The following is a 15,423-nucleotide window of genomic DNA, read 5'->3' as shown; positions in this document are numbered from 1 at the left end:
TCCACAAGGGTGGAGTCCTTATGACCCTGAAAGGTTAACAACGACTAGAACAACTGCTGCATTGGGATTCCCGTCAACAGCACAGTCAGCATAGCAAACACTAAGCTCTAAGCAAATACTAGCCACTTAGACCTGGTATTTGTTTAAATCAAGCTCCATGAGGAAGGGGGAAGAATACCTTTAAAAATAAAGGCAAATGAGCTCCCAGACAAGAATGACAAATCATTGTGTGATAAAGCCAATGTTATATTAATCTATGCTTAATTAGTTAGATCATGTACAAGCAAATATTTAAAGAACATTTTAACATAATGATTACAAAAATCAAACAGAACATTTTCAAAATTGCCTTTCCTTTCCATTCATTTGGATAACAATGCTAAGGTTAACTTGTTGGATTAATTTTAATCAGCAGATGGAATGAAGTGCGAGAGATAAAAGCGTGACTTGAAAAAGAATGACCTTTTAATAGATTCTCAAACTTGACTATATTTATGTCATCTTTGTTCTTTTGGGGGTCAAGTAATTTTTTTTGCTACTGCGTTTCTATTGATTTACATTTTCTCCAACTCCCTCCCTATCCACAGTCCTCATTCTCCTGGAAGGCCAGGTGTTGGGATCTTGTCCTTGCGCTCCCTCTGCTGGCAGCAAAACAAGTTGCAGAGTTAGTCACTAATAAAAACTGTAAAGTGGATGAAAACAACTTTTTAAAATTTCTTTCAACTTGAAAAACAAAAATGGATGTTGATTTATATATTTTGGTAAAATTATAAATTGTAATTTTATCAGGTCAACTTTTAATTGAGTCTATCAAAATTCACCTTAGCAAAACATTTTTATATACATGGTTCCACATTTAATTTCTTTTGAAATAATGTTTATGTGTTAAATAAAGTCTATGCAGCCTGTACAGATGCTCTTAGTTTCTCATTCACCTATAGGTTTATGTATTTGTATGTGGTTCCAAAGCAATAATATGTCATATATGTGATGAATATGCTACCGCATCTACTTTTCTCACTTTCTTTTAGACTTTTTAAAAATGAGATTTTTTGACAACAACAACAGGCAAGGATTCTGGGGGGGGAAGCATTCTACACTGTTGAAGGGAGTGTAAATTAGTATAGACAGTATGTACGTCAACACTGAAATTCCTCAAAAAATCTAAATAGTATACTTCTATATTATCTAACTATGCCCCTCCTGGATATAGACACAAAGGAATTCAAGTAAGCATTTCCATGTTTGAGGGATGCTCTTCCCAACAGGCAAGTTGTGCAATCAGTTTAGGTGCCTATTAGCAAATGGATGAATAAAGAACATATGCTGTCTATACATAACGGGGTTTGATTGGCCATAAAGAAGGAGAAATAACATTATTTTTAGGAAATGCATTATCACATCAAGCTAAGTAAGTCAGATGCACAAAGATAAATATTGTTCTACTCTAATATGAAAAAGTTCCATTAAAATACAGGGGATTATTCTGGAAGATGATGGAGACCAACAGAAGGGCGAGGGGATTTTTAAAAAGCATAACAAAGCTATATGGGGAAAGTGCATGAAATAAATGCATGAAAGTGTAATGAAAATCATTATTTGCTACAATGAATGTTAATTAAAAATATTAAGTAAAATGGAAGACTAATATCAAAAGTGAATCTGAGTATGTTAAGAATTATCAAGTATACTATAATGTATGTTTGTCCCAAATTACTGAATGTTCATAAGAAATTATTTACCAAACATTATTTCCAGATACATTTTTTGACAACACGTATGGGAGGGGTGCGAAACATAACAGTTCCTGCACACTAGATCTAATTGCCCTAAATATTGTATTGTTTATCATGGTATGTAACTGATCTCACTGGACGACCTTTGAAAAGGAACTTAATGATTACAGATTCATTTGATTGATCAAAGAAGTAAGGATTTGTATGGGGTCCGCTCTCATTCAATAATTAGGTGTTAATTGATATATGAAGCAGAAAAGTTTGGGGTAATACTTGTCTGGTAAAAATTCACATGGCCAAAAGGGGAGGACATGAAGTGGTGAGGGGGATTTGTTGGATGTGCTCGGGGAGCTAGAGGGGGTAATCGGGAGTGGATATGATCAAGGAACAGCATTTACATACCTGAAACTGTCTGTCAAAGAATAAATGTAGTATCAATATTGCTTAAAGCAGTCACTTAAACATCTGAGTTTCCCTATTTTAGATTTCATAACTTAGATATTTTCTGAGTTGGCATTTGAAAATATGTAAACAAGTACCTTCGCAGATAGTTGTACATTATGAGAGATATAAGCCCTAGCTGCAGACACTTTGTTTATGAACAGTCCCCAGGAGGTTAGAAGTATACAAGATAATTTGCAGCCAAGGTAGAGATAAAGAAATAAAGGTGTTGACATAATTCAAGGACCTAAGATGAATCTTTCCTACTTATGACTTGTACCCATGAGTGGAAGCAGCTGGTGACTGCAATCCTTCCCTTCACTCCTCCAAGATGATATATGACCAATAAGACCAAAAGGTCTTGCGAGAAACCAGACAACCTTACATTCAAAGAGTACCAACTAAGTTGTCAACTGGGAAGTTATAACTGGTTCTAAAAGTCTAGGAAATGGGAAGGGTGGTGCCCTTACATGCACCAGTGCTGGGAAGTAGTGTTAGAATATTCGGGGGGGGGGGAGAATTGGACTTTAGTCCTTTTCAGTATTTGTAGTCATATTCAGGGAGACAGCGTATTGTTAATTGAACACCTAGTTGAAGCACATGGAATGGAAGTGGCATTCATTTGCCACCACACATTATAATCTTCACATACCCCACAATCCTGCCATGAACATTTCAGAGTCATATGATTTTATTTATTGGTTTAGACTTATATAGTCCATATTTTATTTATCAATAAATATAATAATAATTTTGAATAACATGAACCAGAATATTCCTTCAATAGATAATGATTGCTATGCTAGAAAAATAGGATCCCGATGATCTTCTGTGAAAAAGATATCCACTAATATGAAAACAAAATTCAAGACAAAGGGAGAAAAGTGTATACCTTGGTTCTAGGAGATTTAATTTGGACTAGCTCCAAGCAAAGCCCCTCTTTGCCAACTTCTCTCCCTGGACTCCGCTTTTCAAGCATGCTCTTCCCCTGATCATTGAACTCTCGCAGGCAATCTTTAATTACTACCATCTGAGCAACTTGGATAGACAATGATAAGATTATGCAAAAATATTTTAAATACTCTTACAGAAAATAATTGGATCCATTGGACCTAATCATGAATTAGCACTGTGACAGTTGTATATAATATATTTTTGATTCATGACCTCCTGTGAGAAGTCAGTGTAATTTTACCATTATCTTTAGACACATTGTTCTCAGTAATTCTCATATAAGCAATACAGAGGTTTGTCTCATGCTTGAACTCTAGCATGTAGCCATATAACTGAGATATTAAAGCTATTTAGGCATTTAGGAATTGCAAATTTTACTGTCAAGGCAAAACTATTCATTTCAGCCAATTACTTTTAAAAGATAAAACATTACAGTTTTTAATTTCTAAGATTAATCCCATCTCTTAGGTCTCATTTCTTAAATCTCAAAATCCTGGGCTCATGATCCAAAGACAGTTCCTGGATATTTTTTTTTTCCTTGTGGTTCTTACCTTTGATTCATGCATTTTGATGACGAGGAAACTAGAAACAACGTCCTAACTCATCAAGCTTATGTTGCATGAATCATTTTAGGTAACTCGCTGTAGCATGTGCTCCAAAGGAGGAGCGGGGGGGACAAGGAAACTAGTCAGTGTCAGGAGCCTTTGGAGAAGTCCAGCTGAGAGATGACAAAAGCTTGGAAGAGTGTAGCCATGGGCAGCTCTTGCATTCGGTCACATTTTAAATGTGTTGAAAGGATAGCCAACAATATGATCCAATATAAGATTTGGGGGATGAAGGAAGAGTTATGGATGATTTCCTGGTTTAGAATTCAGCAATTGGAGAGGTGGAATCTTTCACAGCCATGGCTCCGAGTATCTCAAATTACCTTCCTGTAAAAGAAATCAGTCCTTCTCACTGTTTTGTGACCCTTTATTCAGGTTCACTTACTCAGTCTAGAAGGTTCTGTGTCTACAAAATGTTCTAAAGCTCATTGAGTGTTAGTCCTGTGCACTCTACTTCCTGTATTATACCCATAGTGAATTCCTCCAACCAAAAATAAGTCTTGTATCACTCTCATCCCCGACAAACAACAACTATGCAGCCAGGAAGTTTTCATTGGCTGCTCTTTCTGTGGAAAATGACCTTTCTCTTCAGAGTCATGGAGGAAGCCTTCCTCAAACTCCAATCTTCAGAGTTTAGTGCATGTAACAAGCAAGCAGAAAGTAGCTATGCTGCTGCTTGGCATTGTACTGGCACAGCTTTAGTAGGCCCGCAAGTCGCTTGAAGCTTCTTAGGTCACAATTCACAGGACAGAAACATCACCTTTGATCAGTCAACATCATTTCAAATAATCCATCAACATCTGGATACTGCTTTAAACGTAAATACTTTGGGTTAAGCATTGTAGAGTTGAAGCTTTGGTGTCTCCTTGGATTTTTCCTTGTTTTACATCAATTATAAACTATCATACTTATGACAGGTATCAGGATGCGCAGTTGTAAACACAGCGTTTGGAAGGCTGTAGGAAGAACGCTGAAAGGTCTAGGACAGCTTGAGCCCCATAGGGAGGTCCAGGCCTGCAGGCTACGTAGAAAGACCTTAAAATCTCACAAAAGGGTCAAACATTTATCTTGTAATTTAGAGAACTTACTATTCTAAGGAAAGCACAGGAAAAGATTTTGAAAAGTAAAATGATAAGGTGTCATTTTGTTATTATGACTGGAATTGCCTTCAAATGAAAAAGGTTATCAAAGACAGAATGTGAAAATTAATGATTGATTTTCTATTTGTCATCGGAGTCAATTTGCAATAAACAGGATAAGCTCGGTGATTCATGTAAGTTCTCAGCTTGAAGATCCTGTCTTTAAATGAGGCACTAAATGTGTTACATTTCCTTTTCCCCTGGGCACCACTCACTTGGTTTTGGGTTACTAACTTAGCATCAATTTACCTTCCAGGAAGCCAGTTATCCAGAGAAATAGGATTTTTATCAGAATAAATATTTTCTTTTTTCCTTCATAGCTGGAACACTTTGGAAGGTTGAAGGTTTATCCTCCTGTGATCAAAAAAAGCACCAAGACTGTTGCTGGTTTGTGGATAATTATAACGATCGTCTGGGAGTTTACAACTGGATTTCTCTTGTGGTCTTTTCTGACGCTCAAAGGGTCCAGACTAATGATCTCTTCCGGGGAAGGTACATAAGAAGCACCTGTAAGAACAACCACCTGTGGCTTCTTATTGCTTCTTTCTCAAAAGAGAATTAAGTGTTGTTAAAAAGAAAAAAATGGGCTAGGAATATCTCTCAAATGTTAAAGGACTTGCCTAGGACTCATGGAGCTCATGTTCACATGGCCAGCATCTTCTAAACCAACTGTGGAGGTATACGAACATAATCCTAGGACCTTGAGGGCAGAGGCATGGAGATCTAACATTCAAATTCATCCTCAGCTACACAGTACTTTGTAGGCCAGCACTGGATACATGAAATCCTGTTTTTAAAAAGAACTAAAAGATATTTCAATGTGTAGTTACGTATATTTTTTCTTATTATGTAGAATAATGTCATCTCTCTCCATTCTCTGGAAAACATCATAAAGAAAATTTAACTTGATGGGTAAAATCAAAAGCAGGTCTTAGAGCTCAGAAGATAGTGTGTAAAATATTTTGCTAAGCAAGCATGAGAATATTATTTTGATCCCTGATACCCACATAGAAAGTCAGGCATGACATCTTATATCTCTAACTCCAGTGATAGAGGTGGAGGCAGAAGGATTCCTGGAGCTTGCTGACCCAGCTAGCCTTATTCATGAGCTCCAGGTTCAGAGAGAGCAAGAGTCATTATCTCAGAAAAATAGGTCAAGAGTAATGGAAAAAAGACACTGAACATTGATCTCTGGCATTTACATGAAACACTAGCATACACACATATTCCCCACAAACCCATATACACACATGCACTCATATATAGCATACACACAGGCACCCAAATAACATGTATTGCTTTGCTTCAAGAAATATCTGCACATGTAATCTTCAGTATTTGGGTAAGAAAATAATGATTCTGTAGTAAACAAAATAAAATGTAATAAAGCATTTCTGGGCCGAAGCAATTTCTTGGTTAATACAGAATATGGAAGTATTGTGTGTATTTTGTAGATAGCAAACCCCAGAAACTTTAAGGCTCTGATTTTCTACCATGTAGTCTGATCAAAATGATTTTCTGTTTGGAATAGACAAGAACAACTGAAAGAACCAGAAGACATATGGCTGGTGCAAAGAAAACCTCTAGTGAAGATGTTAACCTTTGGTGAGGATGTTCATTGGCCTATATACGAAAACAACCTAAGTGTCCATTGACTAATGAATCAACAAAGGAAATTATACATATACATAATGACATTCTACTATCCTGTGATTAAAACCAAAAGAAACTCCTGTCATTTACAGCAACCTGAATGGACTGTAGACCACTAAATTAGTTTAAACAAACCAGGCAGATTAAAAAAAAAGAAGAAGTATCTTAATTATCTCATGCATAGGTAATATTCTAGTTTCCTTTCTGTTGCTGTGATTAAAACATTCTGAACAGCTGGGCAGTGGTGGTGCACGCCTTTACGCAGGCGGATCTTTGTGAGTTCGAGGCCAGCCTGGTTTACAAGATCTAGTTCGAGGACAGACCCCAAAGCTACAAAGAAGCCCTGTCTCAAAGGAAAACACGCACACTCTAAACAAAAGCAACTTGAGGAAAGAATACATTAATTTCAGCTTACAGTTACAGACCATCATTGAGGGAAGCCGATGCAGGCACTCAGGCAGAAATTGAAACAGAAACCATGGAGGAATGCTCCTGCGCCTCACTCTCATGCCCACGCTTGGTTCACTGTTTTATACATCTCAGGACTAGCTGTCCAGAGGATGATTCCACACACACACACACACACACACACACACACACGGGCATTGGCTAGAACCCCCTACATCAATGCACAATCAAGACTACCCCCATAGATATGCCTCTTCTCAAGTGACTCTAGAGTGCGTCAAGTGAACAATTAAAGCTACTAGGACACTCTGCCCTGTTAACTTGACATGAAAATGTATCACTTTAAGCTATAACTCTTCATACTTTGTCCTTTGAAGTCTTGCATTAATATCATAAACACATAAAAAACACACTTTTCAGAGTTCTAAAATCCTTTAAAATTCCAATGTTTTAAAGTTTAATACCTCCTTGAAAGTACAAATTCTCTGAACAATGGTCTCCTGTATATTGAAACCCACTTAAATGCTTCTTACTCCAAAAAGGGAGAGGGAAGTCATCAAAACAAGCAGATCAGAGAAAATGAAAAGCCGGCAATAGACATCCAAATCTTGCAGCTCTCATCATCTCTCAGGCTCCTTCACTGTGCATTCTTCTGCCTCCAAAAGACTTAGGCAGCACTCTCACTTCTTCCTGTCTGCAATCTGCAGGACACATAGCTTGTCTTGTAAGCTTGGACCAGCTCTACTCCACTATTGCAGGAGATTTCATCGCACTGTGTGAAGATGTCAGTTTTATCTCACCTGCCTAAGGCACCTTCTGATTGGTTTAATGAAGAGCTAAATGATCACTAGCTTGGCAGGAGAGGGTAGGAAGGACTTCCTGGGAGACAGAGGAACTTAGGGGAAGAATTTGTGAGGTGGGGGGTTGCCAGTAAGATAGGGAGGAAGGCTGAAACGCAGTATAGAGGAAAGGTAATGAGTCACATGGCAGAACATAGATTACTATCAATGGATAAATTTCAGCTATAAGCGCTACTTGGGAGCTAAGGCCAAGCCTTCATACTTAAAAAGTCTCTGTGTCATTATTTGGGAGCTGGCGGTCCAAAGAAAGTCTGGCTATACTTTACACTTGCTGCAGATAGTCCAGAAACTCTGGGATTTTGTGATCTCCACTACAACTAAAGCTTCAGCAATGGCATCTGAGGATCTCTCTGATACCCTGTTCCAAGACTCTACACACACTCCATAACCCCATATTTCATATTTTATACCCCATAAACCAGCACCACAGGGAGAACTCCTAGATTGCCAAGGTCACTTTACAGCTTGTATTGTAGCCTTGACCCCTTTACACTACAGCATCTGTGTGTTGACTATAATGAAAAAAAAAAACTTTATTGTCTCAATGAAGAATAGAATAGTCAACATCAAGACTTCTGATCTCTTATTAATCATTGCGAGTTCTTCAACCCCAGTTTGACCAGCACTCCATTGTCCCAATAAAACAAATCACTTCAGTGGTAATGATGTGATATTAATCACAGTTGATTATGGACCCAGTTGTCCAGCACACAGAGATTCTTAACCAAAATATCATACAAATGGCCCCTGTCCCAGTTCTGATTGTTTTTGTTTCCCTCTGAAACCTCACAGGCCAGGCCTCTATTGTCTACATTTTTCTTCAACATTCATTTCATCCATATTCCACATATTAATTTCTACCTTCAGCACTCAAGAGGACTCTCTAACCCAAAACATCAAGTGTTTCCATGTTCCTTACACAAAACCATTTCAAGGTTTAACTAAAGACCGTGGGAGGCCTGACTCATTCTGAATGGGGATGAAGGAGGAACAGATGGGGAGGCAGGTATATGGGAAGCAGAGAGGGGAGGTGGTAGGAGAGGAGGTAGGGGAAACTGTGGTTGGTATGTAAAATAAATGAAAATGTTATTTAAATAAAACAAAATATAATTAAAAAAGAAACCACAGAAGAGCACTGCTTGTTTGGTTATGCTCAGGTTCATACTTAGCCAGTCTACCTATGCAGTCAGGAACACCTGCTCAGAATGTTATCACATACAGTGCACTAAGCACGCCTATATCGATTAACAACTAAGACAATCTTCCACAGACGTGCCCACAAGCCAAACTTTTTTGGGCAGTTCCTCTATTGAGAATCTCTTTTGAGATGACGTTAGGCCAGTAGTTCACAGCCTGTGGGTTGTGAACCCGATAGGAGTCATATAGCAGATATCCTGCGTATCAGATATTTACATTGTGATTCTTAAAAGTAGAAAAATTAGAGTTAGGAAGTAGCAACAAAATAATTTTATGGTTGGGGTCGTCACAACATGAGGAACTGTACTTAAGGGTTGCAGCATTCGGAAAGTTGAGGACCCTGCTCTAGGCTATGTAAGTTGAGCTCCAGATCTAAGTAGGACAGGTGTAACCTAAAATGTTAATTTCATAGAAGGAAAGAGGACGCTAGGAGAAAGTCGGTGGTAAACAAGGACCGGGGACATGTATGCAGAAAGTTACAGTTAGAAGGGAAGCCAATGCTTTATTGAACAACATAACTAGTTAATAATGTCTTTTGTATTTCAACACAGCTGAGACTATTTAAAACGTTCTCACCATAAATACCTGACAAATGTTGGAGCTGATGTGACAAGGACACCAGAAGAAAGCAGTCCATATCTACAGCAGCCAGCTGCCTCCAGTCAGAGCGCTTGCACTTTTAAATAAATGCTTGTTTTCAGACATTTTGAAAACAGGCAGCCAGCTAATTGAGAGAATGCAACCGGTGCTTAGCAAATAACCTTGGTTTTGGAAAAAAAATTCAACTTTTTCTCTTTTCCTTCATGTAGTTTGCTTAACAGACTTTAAGGTACATGTATGCGCATACATACACAGAGAGAGAGAGAGAGAGAGAGAGAGAGAGAGAGAGAGAGAGAGAGAGAGAGAGAGAGAGAGAGAGGCCGCATTTGGGGTCTTATAAATAGCAAATACTCAATAAAGCAGGATGACCGGGTAACCTAGTCCTCAGGCATCTGTTCTGCTTGTAATATTTATTTATTCTAGTTCTAATTTCAAAGTTATTCACTATTTTAATTAATCTAAAACAATTATAATTAACTGCTCCCTTTCAATTTTGGTTTTGAATTTTAACTTCAGTTGGACCAATGAATTATAAAATTAAAAGGGGTTGTTTACTATAAGTGTTTTTTTTATCAGAGAACTTCTGTGTTACTCCTACAATAAACAAGAAGGCATAATGAAGACTGAGGATTTTTGTCAAGTTAAGTCATTAACAACGAACTAATAATAGAACCCAATTTCCTCCTCTATTCATGATACATTAGGCATCTGTATCATCCTTTCACTAAAAAAGAAGAGTGTTACACTTTGTTTCATTCCTTTGTAACACTAAAACCTAAAAATAAAAAATAGATATTTCCGTATATAATGAAAGTTGAATTTTGCATTAAAAAATTTATAGCATTATGACAAGGTGTTATCAATCACAAAGTTCACAATCAGTAACCCATAAGTGAGTTACAAAAAAATGCTAAACAAATCTCATGATAGGGACTAAAGAACCATTTCAGTGACTAAGCGTACGTACTCCTCTTGCAGAGGACTCAAGTGTAGTTCCCAGAACCCATATTGGGCAGTTCACAACCTCATGCAACTCCAAGTCCATACACACACACACACACACACACACACACACACACACACACACACACACAGTGGGGGAAGGAGAGAGCTATTTAAAATAATTCTTAAAAAATATCTCTTGTTTTCAGGCTGGAGAATTGGCTCAGTGGTTAAAATCACTGGCTGCTCTTCCAGAAGACCTGGGCTCATTTAACAGCACCCACATGGCAGTTCACTACTGTGTGGAACTTCAGTCCCAGGAAATCTTATGGCTATTGTGGTATACTATTTGTAGTTTAATAAATAAAGCTTGGCTGAAGATCAGGGGGCAAAGCAGCCATACAGGTCAGGGAGTGATGCACACATCTTTTATACTATTTGTAGTTTAATAAATAAAGCTTGGCTGAAGATCAGGGGGCAAAGCAGCCATACAGGGAGTGATGCACACATCTTTAATCCCAGGACTCGGGAGACAGAAGCAGAGGGATCTCTATTAGTTCAAGATTACACTGGACTACATAATATTGAATCTGTCTAAAAGAGAAACAGCTCACACAAAGGTGATTCCAGTACTAGGGAGATGGAGTCAGGAGCAATATGGCTTGCCCCTTCAGTCTGAAGATTTGATAGATGTAAAGGGTCTCTTTAGTGGTTGGCTGCTTTGCTTTTCTGATCTTCAGCTTGAACTCCAGTCTCTGGGCCTTATTATCTGCGCTACACATGGCTTCTTCTGGCTTATATGTGCACCATGAATGAACACTGTGCACAGATGTGTATTCAGTCAAAACACCTATATGCATAAAAACAAAATAAATAAAATTTTAAAATTAAATCTCATGTTTTATATTTGATCACATGAATAGCTCTCCTGACACACAGACCAGAGGTTGGACTCATGGACACAAGTTTGTCAAGAAGTAAAAGGCTCCTTATCTGTCAATGCCATGAATCAAGATGGACTACGCAGACATCCCAGAGTTTCAAGGGTGTTCTTTCTCCTTTCCCAACTGTGAAACTAATGTTGGTCAAAAGGTTTATATCCCATGGGAGGAGGAATAATCTCAAAAGTTCTATAGTAAAGTATAGTCACTGTAATTGATAACAATATATTGTTTTCTTCAAAAATATGCATGGCTTCAAATCATTTTACCATGATATCCAAGTAAGATTGCAAGTTAAACGTTGCCTATGTGACTCAGTGAAAGAGAAGAGTCAGGGAAAGAAAGAAAGAAAGAAAGAAAGAAAGAAAGAAAGAAAGAAAGAAAGAAAGAAAGAAAGAAAGAAAGAAACCAATAGAATCTGTTCCTATAAGAGAAAGAGATAAGGAAACAAACCCCAGATGAGATTGCCTCAATAGAAAAATAGCCATCAGCAGTTGTTAACTGGCTTCCATCCATAACACACTGCTTGCACTGAGTTGGAACAAGAGACAGCTTGCTAAAGAGGAGCTCCATTCCTGAACACCAGTGCCATAAAAACTATGATATGGAAAGAGACTGACTGGGCTAGGTATACCATGGGTGGCAAGAAATCTAGAGTACCAGTAACCCAGGCTGTTTAGATGGAGTGAGAAGGATGATCCAGGAGCCTAAAATAAAGTTTCTTCAACAGCACCTTGTAGACATCAACCAGTAAGGAACCATTCCCAATCACTGTCTTGGTAGAAAACAATGTAAAAAGTGGGCTAGTCTCCCCCATGTACATGAATATTCCCAGGTGGGAAAAACCACAAGCAAACCAGCAACAGTTTAAAAAGCCAAAACTTGAAAGAAAAGGAGGAGGAATGGATTTGAGGAGAAAGAAAGTGGAGGGAGGGAGCCTAGTGGAGAGGAGGAAAGAAAAACTATGATCTGGATGTAATATATAAGGGTCCAATAAATAAAAAAGATTAAATTAAAAACGAAAAGAAAAAAGCCCAAATTCATCATACAATACCAGAAGGCAAGGTCCATGCAAGAATGGGTAGGCCTTCCCGAATATCTCAGCGCTTCAGTCTCGGAAAGCCCTGCTTAGAAATGATGATCCCCAAACACCAGAGAAGTTGCAACTGGCAGGTGGTGGTAGTGGGATCTCAAGCTGGGAAGTGCAGGCAGGATTTAGTGTCCCACAGAAAATCATTTTTCACTTGGCAAAGTAAAAGACCTAAATTGCTTAAATTACTTTGACCAGCAGAACTTCCCAGCCCAGGCCCACTCATATGTGACCTGTACAGGCCACTACAAAAGACAACCAGTCTAGAAGGTGGGCAAAGGCATAATTCATCTGTGGAAGTAAACACTCATTGATGTTCTAATGCCTTCTGTTTATTGTAGTTAGTTGTTATTTGCACTTTTGTGCTTCCCTTGTTTTAACTAGTATCACACCTAAATAGGCATCTCTGAGTGTCCTTCCGCTACTTCTGGTCTCTCAAATCATCTTTAACGAATGAATTCTACCCAATATACATTCCCTCTTACTCGCATTCCATCCCTTCTTTTCTCCCCTCCCATTTGTTTCTGATGGCCCTTTTCCCAACTCATATTCTAGTATCACCATGCTATCCTCAAGGACACAAGTGATGTACCTCAGTGACTTCTGCTGTAGATTGACACTGGGATTGACATCATACCGTGTATAGAATACCATAGCCGACTTCCACAGACCCCCAAAAAGCAATGGGAAATATGTGACAGAAGAAGCAACAAGGATAGGAAAGAGGGACGCATAGCATGGAGGACATTGAACTCAGCAGAGGCACAGAGCATAATGAAGAAACATCAAAAGACAAGCTTGCAGTATGCTAACACCAGGGAAGAAGGTAATGAGATAGCCCAAATACCAGTAAACAACTTTGGCATTGACCTTTTTTAAGATTATAATATAATTACATTGTTTTCCATTTCCTTCTACTCCTCCAAACTCTCAAATACTCCCCCTTGCTCTCTTTCAAATCCATGATGTCATTTTTAACATGGACTGTTGTCACATGCATATAGTCATAAGTATATACATATATATTACTAAATATGACTCGCTCAATCTATGTCCTTCCCGGGGAAAGGCTATTTCTTCCACTCGCAGTATTCCTTGTCTGTAGTTCTTTGTATAGGACTGAGGTTAAGAGCTTTCCCCTGTCCACTTCAGCATGTCTATTGTTCTCCTAGTTCAGCTCATGTTTAGCTCATGTTCAGCTCATGTTGGTGAGACTCTATGGGTATAAATTCTCATATAACCAGGAGGCCTAGAGTATTTTTAAAAGATAAAAAACTACATGGAAGACTCAAACAGAAGAATGGAGTAAGAATATCAATTCAGACCTAGACAAGGCAGTCAGGAAAGTGAATGAAATGGTTAAAAACTTGGACAAGAATTTTTTTAAATGTCAGCAAAAATATTTAGACTGTTAAAATGGACTGCTAGAAACGAAAGAGTGAATCAGTAAAATAAACAAAAGCATACTGGCAAGTATTGTCAAAAGGCAAGACCCGTCAGAAGATGGGAAGGGGACAAGGTCAAGACAATAATACCCCCAGATGTAGATAAATAAAATGATCGTGAAAAAAATTCTAATATTCTATACGTTTGACAAATCAAACCTAAGAAGTTCTGCACAAGAAAATGAACTAAGATACAGTCTAAAACCATATAGTTTAGAAGTGTTTAGAATCCCAAATAGTCATAACCAGAAAATAATTTCTCCAGGACATATCAAGGCAATATGTCAAAAATACAAAGCAAAGAAACCATGTTAAATGATAGAAGATAGAATATATAACCTCTCTTACAAAGGCAAATACATCAAAACAGCATCAGACTTTTTCAATAACTTTTGTTTTAAAAAAAAGAAAGAAAACTATGAAATTCTATTGTTCAAAAAGTGAAAGTAAATAACTACCAACCAATATTGCCATATAAAGCAAATTTAATTCTTCAAATAAATAGAGAAGTAATAGTATGTCAAGACAAGCATAAAGTAAGGCAGTCTGTAAAAACCAAGCCTTTACCATACATAGAAAATAAAGCAAGAGTGTGCACAGAGGAAGAAGAAAGAGAATTCAAGTCACAAAATAAGAGAAAAAAATAAATGACATGAGAAGGAAAGATGAAGAAATAAAAACTGGGAGTGAATCCATTGTCTCTAATATGGTAAATCAGCAACTCTAATGCTAACAGGGGAGGAAGTGAACAAGTAACCACAATCCAATCAGCCAGAACAATTAAGAAATCACAGGAATTAGCAAACTTTTTATCATAACCTTGCACATAAATAGTGTCAACTAACCATTTATAGGACTCAGGTTTACTGATGTACCATTACACCTGATTGCTGTTTTATTTTTTAACTTACAAATCTCCTTATAAAGTCTCCTTATGAAGATAGAGACTGAAGAAGAACTAGAAGATGAGAGTTTTCCCATGCATGTGGAACGGAAGAATAAAGATTGAGAAATAGCTATCTTACAAAAAAGAAATCTATTGATTCAATACACTCTCAATCAAAATTCTAATACCAGTCTTCACTAAAATAAAAAATAAATCTTAAAATTAATATGCACAAAAGGCCCTTAATAATTAATGCAACCTCCCCCAAGCAAAAAGAATAATAGTATAGGTATTACCATAACCAATTTCAAGTTAAAAGATACAGCGATAAATAACAAAACTGCATGTTGCTAGGACATACAATCAAAGAAACTGTCGGCTTGCTGTATATAGCTTTTATTATATTTAGGTATGACCCTTGTATCCCTAATCCCTCGAATACTTTTATCATAAAGGGATGTTGAATTTTGTCAAATGCTTTTTCAGCATCTAATGAAATGATCATATGGTTTTTTTCTTTCAGTTT

The sequence above is a fragment of the Microtus ochrogaster genome, chromosome X (genome assembly GCF_000317375.1).
Source record: "Microtus ochrogaster isolate Prairie Vole_2 chromosome X, MicOch1.0, whole genome shotgun sequence".
NCBI lineage: Eukaryota > Metazoa > Chordata > Mammalia > Rodentia > Cricetidae > Microtus > Microtus ochrogaster.
Note: the sequence above shows the minus strand (reverse complement) of the source record.